The 12,592-nt window shown below is 44.5% G+C and overlaps 1 pseudogene; it reads left to right on the top strand.

Moving 5' to 3' along the window:
• Positions 1-947: 947 nt before the first annotated feature.
• LOC126994330 (glutathione peroxidase-like) lies at positions 948-2,346 on the top strand (annotated as a pseudogene).
• The last annotated feature ends 10,246 nt before the right edge of the window (positions 2,347-12,592 follow it).

Here is a 12,592-nt window from a genome sequence, read left to right as displayed (position 1 = left end):
AAACCCAATTTCTCCACCTATCCACTCGACACAATCTTCCAAACACCTATCCCCTATTCTTCGACAACACTCAGCTGTCACCATCTTCAACACTAAACATCCTCGGTCTATCCTTAACTCAAAATCTTAACTGGAAACTTCACATCTCGTCTCTCACTAAATCAGCTTCCTCGAGGTTGGGCGTTCTGTATCGTTTCCGCAAGTTCTTCTCCCCCGCACAGTTGCTATCCATATACAGGGGCCTTGTCCGCCCTCGTATGGAGTATGCATCTCACGTGTGGGGGGCTCCACTCACACAGCTCTCTTGAACAGAGTGGAGTCTAGGGCTCTTCGTCTCATCAGCTCTCCTGTTACTGATATTCTTCTACCTCTTAATTTCCGCCGCCATGTTTCCTCTCTTTCTATCTTCTATAGATATTTTCACGCTGACTACTCTTCTGAACTTGCTAACTGCATGCCTCTCCCCCTCCCGTGGCCCCGCTGCACGCGACTTTCTACTCATGCTCATCCCTATACTGTCCAAACCCCTTATGCAAGAGTTAACCATCATCTTCACTCTTTCATCCCTCACGCTAGTAAACTCTGGAACAATCTTCCTTCTTCTGTATTTCCTCCTGCCTACGACTTGAACTCTTTCAAGAGAAGGGCATCAGGACACCTCTCCTCCCGAAATTGACCTCTCTTTCGACCACCTGTTTGGATTCTTTATGTGAGCACCAAGTAGCGGACTTTCTTTTTATTACTGTTTACTCTTTGTTGTGCCCTTGAGCTGTCTCCTTTGTTGTAATAAAAAAAACAAAAAAATTAAAGTCTCAACTCCCAGCATCGGCCAGCCACCTGTTCCTGACACATGTGCGTTCTCAGTATAACACAGCATCGATCCACGACCACGTGTCCTTGTATGTTTTGCGTGAGTCAGCTGCATTTACGCATATATAACGCCTGTCCTCCGCCAGCAGCCAGTACTCCCATGGCCCGCCTTTTACCGTTGGTGGCAGCCGCGGCCCTCCTGGGCCCGGCAGCCTCCACCATTATTTCCCGACGGCTGTGTGGCGAAGTGGAGGGTGACTTCTATCAGTTTTCTGCTGACGTCTTGGGTACCAATGAAACAATAGACTTTGGAAATTACCGAGGTCAGGTAAGTGTTGAACCTCAGTTTTAAGGTGAACTTATGCTTTTTCTGGGATATCATACCTTTTCTTAAATACCACCATACCTTTCTTCTGATGACTTGTACTCATTTTCATACCCGACAGGTGGTGTTGGTAGCCAATGTGGCCACCTACTGAGGGCTCACCATCGCCTCATACACCCAAATGAATGCACTGGCGGAGATCTATGCAGATCAGAAATTCGTCATCCTTGGATTTCCTTGTAACCAGTTTGGTCTGGTGAGTTTCAGTTGCCTGGGATGCTTTTTATCGTTCCATCGCTTATGTGAAAACAATCTTTGTATTGAGTACTGATGCAAAACTTAATGAACTGATAAACTGGGTAGAATATCACCACCTCTCAGCGATCGCTGTCTTTAAAAATACCCTTTTTCGCTTAGAGATTTTGATTTTGTCTGACCCCAATCTCTCTGCTCCGTGGTGCTCTTCATTAACACGCCATAGCAAGAACCAGGGGCGACTGCCAATTAAATCATTAACGGGATCAAATACGTACGTCCCGGAGGTGGCTTTGAGCCCAACATGACCCTCTTTAGGAAGACTGAAGTCAACGGGGCTGATGAAGATCCCATCTTCACTTTTCTAAAGGTAAGTCTTGCTCATTCTTGCATAAATATGTTTGCTATAAGGAAAGAAGAAAAGAACAAATGGAAAGGTGACATTTGATAGAGTAGAGCCTTATAGAATAAGTAAAAGTTAAGGAAAATTTGGTATTACAACACCCTTTCTTCATCTGTCCAGAGCGGTTGTGAGTACACCGACACCGAATACTCGTCAGGTCTCTACGAGCAGGAACTTTGAAAAGTTCCTGATTGACAAGACCGGCAAGCCATACACCCGTTACCATCCAACCGTGATCACAACTGCTGCTCTCGAGGATGACATAAACACTCTTCTAAATGCCAAATGGTGCTAGCAGTCTGATGTATCCTTAGGAGCCCCTCACACCCATCCACACGCAGCAACCCGCCTGTGACGCCATCGCCAGAAACCTCGAGTGGGCGATGTCTGAAATCAGCAGGAGGGCGAGGGCTGTTGTGCATTCTGGCCGTAGCTCTCCTGCTTGGGGGCGGCTGACGTGGATGGGCGAGGCGGCTGGGTGGGGATCTGAGTGCTAGGAAGTTTGTTTTCCTATACTGTTCATGAAATAGTAAAGTCTTTTCTCTAACAGAAATATATGGTTCCCTTAAAAAATACCGACTGCAGGATGCACCGGAGTGTTTTACCTATAGTTGCATCTGGGATGTGACAGACTGGAAGGAGAAGGATGATTTCGAGAGGGAAATCCAATCCTATTTCAAATAATCGGATAAAGGGTTTAAAGGTTCTTCCACAGGCTTTATGAACTCGCCATATATTGTCCCTTTAAACCTTCAAACTGATAATACAATAACAAAACCCATTCTAAGCGACGTATCATCTCCAGATGAAGTCACCACACAATATTAAATCGCAATGGTTCAGTGACGCGATTTTGGCACGCAGGTCCTTGACACACTGAACGATTTTGACACCCAGGTCCTTGACACACTGAACGATGTTGAGTTTCATGTCACATACTTCATAATCGTACTTTTTTTTTTTTTTTTTTTTCCAACTTGAAGATATTGGCACTTATTCATATCATCCATATCCATCTCTCAGTCCAAGATGAAATTTCATTCAAATCTTGGAAGCTTTGCCTGACTTAGTCTAAGAGGGCCAAATTACCAATCCTCGGGTCGCCGCAAATTTAGTAAAATAATTACGGAGTCCTGCATCAACGTCAGTGACATATGTTATGAACAGCACTGGGCCTAGAATTGAGCACTGAAGAACAACTCTGGTGACTGGTGACCATTCTGAGGCAATTCTATCAGTCAATACCCTTTATTGTCTCCTGTTCTGCTATTTTGCGATCAAGTGGCGTACTTTACCTGAAATGTCTAGTTAGGGGCTTGATTTTGTAAGTAATTTATGGTGTGGAACGTTATCAAATGCTTTCTGAAAATCCAAAGACGACGTCTAGTGACTTGGTTGTCATAGACTGAAAGAGGTCTTTATGAATGGAGAGTAGAATAGACAAACAGGATCTTTTGTTCCGGAAGCCATGTAGTGAATCCTTAATTAGTGAGTGACTTTCAAGTTAACTCATTGATTATGGAACCAACCTACCAGTATTTTAACCCGGTGGCAGCAGCGGGGATCATGTTTCTTAATGGTCCCTTCAAGCAAGAAAAATGAGAAAAAATCACCCTTCACACAAACCATTTCATAATATATATCAAAGCATTTGTGATCAGATTATGTATCATCTATTTTGGGGGGTTTATATCATGGCACAAATTTGGCCTGTCGCTGCTACACGGTAGGGCCACAAATTTGGCCCGTCGTTGCTACCGGGTTAAGCAGTTGGTTTATGAAGCCAGAAGGTGATGAAACAGTTTATAGAGAACACAAATCTTTTGAGGCTGCTTGTTGCAGTCTAAAAAATCCTTTAATAATACCAGCCATTATTTATTAAGGTTCGAATTATGAACCTCTTTATTGTTATTGTTGCATCAAAACGAGACTTTGATTCAAATATAGCATAAGTAAGAATACCCAGTCAAACATATATTGCAAAATTCATACAAAAAATAACTATATCTACATGAAATTTTACAATGAAAAAAAAAATAGATGCTGTTCAATACATACATATGTATAATAGACCAGACAGTTTGTCATAATTATAAATACAATGAAATGATGTGATGAAGTGAATACATCACACTTGATGACAAGAGGCACAGAATGTGGGGTGTTCATCTCTTTTACTCACGCCCTTTGACTCTGTATGGAAAGGAAGGGCAGCCTATCAGTAGTGTGGTAGTATGGACAGATGTATTATCACAGTGGAGAAGGAGGAAGAGTGAGGACATTAGGTCCTTCTCCTGCTTAGAAGATAAAAAGGAGAAGAGAGAGACCCTCTCTCCATTTCCAATTTTGCATATTAAAATAGTCTGTATAGTATTAAATCTAAAAAAAATAGTAAGTTTAAGAGAAAAATATAAGTCACGCGCATAACAACATAGTTACCCATCAATTTTGATCAGGCCAGACCCCCCCCCCAGCACCCCCTATCTCGCCGTGGTCCTAATTTCTCCCTATGCCGAACCATAAGAGACTTCGGGAATATGCGACGGGGCAGTCGGCGTGCAGCTCACCCAGCTGTTCCTCTTCCCTTCCGGGCTGGTCGACAAATTGGTACCTGGGGAAACCTGACGAGGACGAACTGTTGGAACCTGGATGCCACACTGGCCCTGTGTCCAGCGGTAATAGATCCTTCCCGTCACGCGCTCAAGCCGCAAGAGGCAATTTGATGGAGATAAGCACCGAGGCTACGCGCAGGTATGGCGTATGCCCTTTCCCTTTGAGTAAGTGTAACCGTTAAAACCGTTTTGTGAGTAAAGCTGCCTCTCAGGCAAATGCGAGCACGCAGCAAGCAAGTTCAAATGAACAGGAGGCTACCCATTAAAATAGCTAAGATAAAAATAAAAGAAGGAAGCAGCTGTATGAACTGCAATTTTGAGAGACTATTATATAATCGATTAGTAATGAAAGCCTGTGAGTTAGCCATAGCTTGATCGTACAGTTTAATATTTGTTTATGAGCTCTCTCCTCACTTTTACTTGACTTCTCAAAATCAAACTATTTTTTCCGTTTTGTACAACACATTGGGGGATAGCAAATTTGTTTATATGACAAAATGGTTTTGTTTGTACGTGATGAACAATGTGAAAATAACTCACATGCCGAACAATACATCCCGCAATCTTTTGAAATGTTAATCGTGTGAATTATTCGTGGAGTAAAATGATGCCTTCCTCTGTCTGTATTTCCTCTTGCCTACGGCTTGAACTCTTTCAAGAGGGGAGTATCAAGACGCTTCTCCGTCTGAAATTGACCATTTATTTTTGGCTTCTCATTCTGTTTTCTTTACAGGAGCAGTGCGTAGCGGGATTCTTTTTTTTGTCTTGGCCTTGAGCTGTTTCCTCTGATGAAAAAAAAATAGCTTGCCTACCATAATGTAGCCTATAGTTGGGAACACAAAAGCAGCATCAAATGTAAATAAATTAAGTTTTATTTTCTAATATTGCCTTTTGTTCTACAATTCGTTATTCTCGTCGGAATTTCCACATCAGGTTTATGTTGTTATTAATTTTTATCATATTCACACACTACCAACTGCTTCCCACGTGATTCGTTACAACGCAGTAGACTGGACTTGCTCACTCAGGTAAATTATGTGTTTATCTCATCTTGCGTGTGTCCAGCCAGATGGTACAATGAACTTTGCTTGGACCGCCTGGGAGCAGAGGGTGGAGGGCCGGCTGCTTACAGCTCTGCTTTATTTTACCTTGGCACGACGCTTAACATAACACACACACACACACACACACACACACACACACACACACACATATAATTGTCGTGACGCGTGGCAACGCAGCAGAGATGTGTGGGCGCCCGGACCGTAGCCCACACCCCTAGCCGAAGCTCGCACACACACACACACACACACACACACACACACACACACACACACACACATTTTCCATCTTAAGAGGAGCACGTTACAGCAGCTTGCGGAAAGGCCGGGGCAGCTGCCATCACACCCTGTGATGCCAACAAAATAAATATTGGTGGAAACGTCTTTAAACACACACACACACACACACACACACACACACACACACACACACACACACACACGTGTCACACACACACACACACACACACACACACACACACACACACACACACACACACACACACACACACACACACACACACACACACACACACACACACGTGTCACACACACACACACACACACACACACACACACACACACACACACACACACACACACACACGTGTCACACACACACACACACACACACACACACACGTGTCACACACACACACACACACACACACACACACACACACACACACACGTGTCACACACACACACACACACACACACACACACACACACACACACACACACACACACACACACACACACACACACACACACACACACACACGTGTCACACACACACACACACACACACACACACACACACACACACACACACACACACACACACACACACAGACACGTGTCACACACACACATTTATCTATCTATCTATCTATCTATTTACCTACCTACCTACCTATCCATATATCTATCTATCTATCTATCTCTATCTATTTATCTATATATCTATATATCTTCATCTCTCTCTCTCTCTCTCTCTCTCTCTCTCTCTCTCTCTCTCTCTATATATATATATATATATATATATATATATTTACAACAATGGAGGCATCTCAAAAGAAAGAAACAATAACAGGAAGAAAAAGGCCCGCTGGACGCTGCTCCAACAACACAAAAAACGAACGAAAGGACAAAAAGAGGTCAATTGCGGGTGGAGAAATGTCCCGATATTTTCTTCTTGATAGAGTTCAAGTCGTAGGCAGTAGGAAATACAGACGAAGGGAGACTTCCAGAGTTTACTACCGGAAGGGATAAAAAGGACTGCTAGTAAGAGGAAAAGAGCTGATGAGACGAAGGGCCTTTGACCTCACTTTGCTACAAAAAGACGTGTGTGTGGAGCACCTCGAGATGCATACTAGAGCGGGCAAGGCCCCTGTGTGTGGGTATCATCTGAAAGAAGTAAAAGGACTGCCGGAGACGTTACAGAACTCCTACTCTCAAGAAAGCGGATTTAGCGAGAGGAGATGTGAAGATTCCAGGTAAGATTTTGAGTTAGGGATAGACCAAGAATGTTTATTGTAGATGATGACAGCTATAGGCGTTTTCAGAAGTGTCACCGACACATCAAACGAATGTATTCAACACAGCATTTTTACTGAAAACGAATTACAGCCCTCTGCCAGACGACAGGCGCCACTGCCCGGAAATAACTCGTGTACATCACTCTTCAGACCCAAGTACTCAGAGTGCACACTGTCCAAAATAGAAAGATGGAGGGAAGTTGGAAAGTTTCGTTTAGTCGGCGCAACATCTGTGGTCATATGCCGGAGAGAGACAGGAGGGGAAGGAATTATGGGAGAAGGGAACAGATCCCAGGAGACGGGACACAACCCCCGATTAATACCTGGTACCCATTCACTGCTGGGTGGACAGGGGCGTAGGGTATCAGAAAAGCCACCCAAATTTTTCCACTCCGCCCGGGAATCGAACCCGGGCTCTCTCGGTTGTGAGCCGAGTGTGCTAACCACTGCACCACGAAGCCAAAGATGAAGGAATTCGACGATTTGTTCCAGAGGATGATTACAGACTACCTGTGCTTAATCCTTTGTAAATGCCCCTCATCCAGCGGCTGACGATTTCTCCGTGGCAAGAGTTATGTTTACAGTTCGCATGTATGAGTTCTGAGCCAACTCTAATTTTATACTTGTTTTAGCTTGATGTCAACTATAATATTGCAAAAATATATTTCCTCACTTGATAGAGAGGTAGCTCACAAAAGATACCAGAGCCTTCAAACTAATGCTAATTATGAACTTTACATTTCTGCCCGAAATCGTGCCAAATCTATTCTCCGACTAACCAAAAATTCTTTCATTAATAGAAAATGTCAAAACCTTGCTTTCTCTAACTCTTCCCGTGACCTCTGGCATCTAGCCAAAAACATCTCCTCCAACTTCACTTCTTCATCTTTCCCTCCACTCCTCAGTCCTGACGGCAACACTGCCGTCTCATCTATCTCTAAGGCTGAACTCTTCTCTCAAACTTTTTCTAAAAACTCCACTCTGGACGATTCTGGGCATATTCCTCCTACTCATCCCCCCTCTGACTCCTTTATGCCTGTTATAAAGATTCTTCAAAATGATGTTTTCTATGCCCTCTCTGGCCTCAATCCTCAGAAGGCTTATGGACCTGATGGAGTGCCTCCTATTGTCCTTAAAAACTGTGCCTCCGTGCTGTCACCCTGCCTGGTCAAACTCTTTCGCCTCTGCCTGTCAACATCTACCTTTCCTTCTTGCTGGAAGTATGCCTTCATACAGCCTGTACCTAAGAAGGGTGACCGCTCCAATCCCTCAAACTACCGTCCTATTGCTTTACTTTCTTGTCTATCTAAAGCTTTTGAATCAATCCTTAACCGGAAGATTCAAAAGCACCTTTCCACTTCTGACCTTCTATCTGATCGCCAGTATGGGTTCCGCAAGGGGCGTTCTACTGGTGATCTCCTAGCCTTCTTAACTGACTCTTGGTCATCCTCTCTTAGCCGTTTCGGTGAAACTTTTGCTATTGCGCTGGACATATCAAAAGCTTTTGATAGGGTCTGGCACAAATCTTTGCTTTCTAAACTACCCTCCTACGGTTTCTATCCTTCTCTGTACCTTTATCTCCAGTTTCCTTTCTGACCGTTCTATTTCTGCCGTGGTAGACGGTCACTGTTCTTCCCTAAATCTATTAACAGTGGTGTCCCACAGGTTCTGTCCTATCTCCCACTCTTTTCTGTTGTTCATTGATGATCTTCTTTCCAAAACGAACTGTCCTATCCATTCCTACGCCGATGATTCCACTCTGCATTACTCAACTTCTTTTAATAGAAGACCCACCCTTCAGGAACTTAACGACTCAAGGCTGGAGGCTGCAGAACGCTTAGCCTCAGACCTTACTATTATTTCCGATTGGGGCAAGAAGAACCTGGTGTCCTTCAACGCCTCAAAAACACAGTTTCTCCACCTATCCACTCGACACAATCTTCCAAACAACTATCCCCTATTCTTTGACAACACCCAGCTATCACCTTCCTCAACACTAAACATCCTCGGTCTATCCTTAACTCAAAATCTCAACTGGAAACTTCATATCTCATCTCTTACTAAATCAGCTTCTTCGAGGCTGGGCGTTCTGTACCGTCTCCGCCAGTTCTTCTCCCCTGCACAGTTGCTGTCCATATACATGGCCTTGTCCGCCCTCGTATGGAGTATGCATCTCATGTGTGGGGGGGCTCCACTCACACAGCTCTTCTGGACAGAGTGGAGGCAAAGGTTCTTCGTCTCATCAGCTCTCCTCCTCATACTGATAGTCTTCTACCTCTTAAATTCCGCCGCAATGTTGCCTCTCTTTCTATCTTCTATCGATATTTCCACGCTGACTGCTCTTCTGAACTTGCTAACTGCATGCCTCCCCCCCCTCCCGCGGCCCCGCTGCACTCGACTTTCTACTCATGCTCATCCCTATACTGTCCAAACCCCTTATGCAAGAGTTAACCAGCATCTTCACTCTTTCATCCCTCACGCTGGTAAACTCTGGAACAATCTTCCTTCATCTGTATTTCCTCCTGCCTACGACTTGAACTCTTTCAAGAGGAGGGTATCAGGACACCTCTCCTCCCGAAACTGACCTATCTTTCGGCCACCTCTTTGGATTCTTTTTAGGAGCAGCGAGTAGCGGGCTTTTTTTTTTATCAATGTTTACTTTTTTGTGCCCTTGAGCTGTCTCCTTTGCTGTAAAAAAAAAAAAAATAAATAAATAAATGTTAAGAGATGATGTAAAAAACGCACCAACATTTTTATCACATCAAAGGACACGATAAAACAGCTGTGCTCCTCGATTAAAGTCACAGCCACGAATTTGAGTCAGACAACGCTGCCTAGCGGTCTACCGGTGGCTGAGTGGTAACGTGCTGGGCCCACATTCACCACGTGATGGACGACGCGGGTTCGAATCCCCACACTACCACCTCGGATTTTTCAGTCACCGCCGAGTGGCTTAAAACTACCCACATGCTGTCCTGAAGACCACCCATCAACCCGGACTCTAGAGGAAACCATCCAAGTGAATCAAGAACGAGTTCCGGGGGGCAGTATGAGCCAAGAGAAGATGGCGCCACTATAAACACTTGCCTGCGCCGTGACGAGCTGGGGCGAAAAAAAAAAAAAGTGCGAAATGTCATCAGAAAGCGCAGCACCTTCCCTTCTTTCCCTTGCCTGATGTCATTTTCATGTTCTTTTTAATGTGAAATGACAAGAAAATATTTCATTTTTTTATACAACACCAACTTTCTGGGTCTCAAAGAACATTATATTCTAAATTTTATTCTTCAAAATACATTGCTACGGGAACTTGACTGCTGTGTGCTGTGGTTATACTATTCGCTGATTGGCCGATGAAAAGCGTTTGCTGGCGTTTGCCTTTTGGGCAAACACATCTCTGAGCATGTTTGGTTCCGTTTGCGTTTGTATGATCCCGTTTGACATGTCGGTGACACTACTGAACACGCCTTATGTGTCATCGAAGAATGGAGGCTAAAGTGTTTGGAAGATTGTGTCGAGTTGAAAAGTGTTGAGTTTTTGAGGCCTTGGAGGACACCCAGTTGCTACTGCTCTACTTGGAAATGATAACAAAATCTGAGGTCAAGCGTTCTACAGTATCCAGCCTTTTTTTTTTTTTTTTTTTTTTTTTTTTACGTCGTGGCCTATTGCGCCGGTAGGCTTCCCCGGTGGATCCTGATGGTCGGCCCAAGGCTTCTTCCCGGTGGGGCCTGATGGTCGGCCCAGCCCGTTCTGGCGCAGGCGAGTGTTTATAGTGGCGCCATCTTGCATTGGCTCATGGTGCCCTCCCGGAGCTCATCTTTAATCCTAGAATCTAGAGTCCGGGTTGATAGGAGGTCTTCTGGACAGCATGTGGGTAGTTTTAAGCCACTCGGCGGCGGCTGAAAAATCCCAGCTTGGTGGCACCGGGCGGGGATTGAACTCGCGTGGTCCTGAACGCGGCGCCGTCACGCTATCCATTCAGCCACCGCCTCCCCGACGAGTGTAGAGTCATGTAGCCTAATTCGTTAACGCGTGGGATGCTTCCCCGCCTAATAGGGCGGATGGTGGACAGGTACTAGTCACCCCAAATCGGCGAACGTGTTTTAACAATTTTTTGACGAGGTTATTATTAAGGAGACACCTGGCAACTTAACCTGACCTATGCAGAAGGCAGGTGAGACAGCAGGTCAGTCAGGCCACCACCTCCTTCTCCTTTTCCTCCTCCACCTCTTTCTCTTCTAATTCCTCAATCTTTTTCCTCCTCTCTCTCTCAATGGACCTTATTCACCTTTACGTTATTTTTTTTTTTTGAGAGAGAGAGAGAGAGAGAGAGAGAGAGAGAGAGAGAGAGAGAGAGAGAGAGAGAGAGAGAGAGAGAGAGACCTTGCCAGTTTCCTCCACGAACGACCTGCGTGGACGTGCCGGTGACACATTACGCGGTTGCGCCGCGCGGCGAAACCGCGTAATGTGTCACCGGCCTTAGGAGTCACTATAGTCTATCGACTCTATCTTGAGCCCTGTGGCTTGGCCCGGAGAAACCCCAATTGTTTACACATCTAGCGATGGCCTGAGCATGGAGATCTGTCTGGAAGTTATCTATTTTTGGAAAAAAAATATATATATATATATATATATATATATATATATATATATATATATATATATATATATATATATATATATATATATATATATATATATATATATATATATATATATATATATATATATATATATATATATATATATATATATATATAATACGACTGCAAGGTGTTATGAATGGCTTGGGATTTGAGGGAAAGACAACGACTCTGTAAAACTCCCATTTCACTCGGCAACGTGGCACATGCAACATGCCGCCTGAGGGACTTTGGTAACAGGCGCCAGGCCGCACCATTCACCCTTCCGCCACCATGGAAGACTCACGTAGGTCTCGCTCTCGCGTCCTGCACAGCCAAGCTAAAGAGATTATATATAACGTAAATAAAAGAGAGAGAGAGAGAGAGAGAGAGAGAGAGAGAGAGAGAGAGAGAGAGAGAGAAAGCAAGCCCCTCTGAGGAGACTGATCGAGTGATGTGGTAGCAGCGCGGTCTCCCCGGGCCAAGTCACAGGGCTCAAATTAGAGTCGACAGACTATAGTGGACACGGTTGCGTCGCTTTAGGTGGGCCGTAACACAGCCAGCGGGAGCAGCGGAGGGAGAATTCATGAAAACTGTCCATTTAACGGGCTGGAACAGCACATAACAGTGCTCTCTCTCTCTCTCTTATAACTTACGTCACGTAGTGTTTTATACATTATTAGGTCATGGTGCCCCCTGATCTTAGGCAATGTAAAGCGAAAGACGGTAACAGTAGTTGTTGTGCTACTAATTGCCACTTGAACAACGTAAAGCGAAAAGTGGAGGGTTATAAAAGGGGTACTCAGAAAAATTGCCGTTTGTGTTGTAATCGACTGTAAACGGAAGGATATACTCGGGTAGGTTGTAAAATCCTTTTACTTCCTTATTCCTTAAATATCAGCACAAGCCTCTCGTGCTGCTGCGAGGCAACACACGTCAGTACTTACCAGGCGTCGGTGTTTGATC

This window comes from Eriocheir sinensis, unplaced genomic scaffold (assembly GCF_024679095.1).
Source record: "Eriocheir sinensis breed Jianghai 21 unplaced genomic scaffold, ASM2467909v1 Scaffold775, whole genome shotgun sequence".
NCBI classification, from domain to species: domain Eukaryota; kingdom Metazoa; phylum Arthropoda; class Malacostraca; order Decapoda; family Varunidae; genus Eriocheir; species Eriocheir sinensis.
This window is presented reverse-complemented; position numbering and strand designations above follow the sequence as displayed.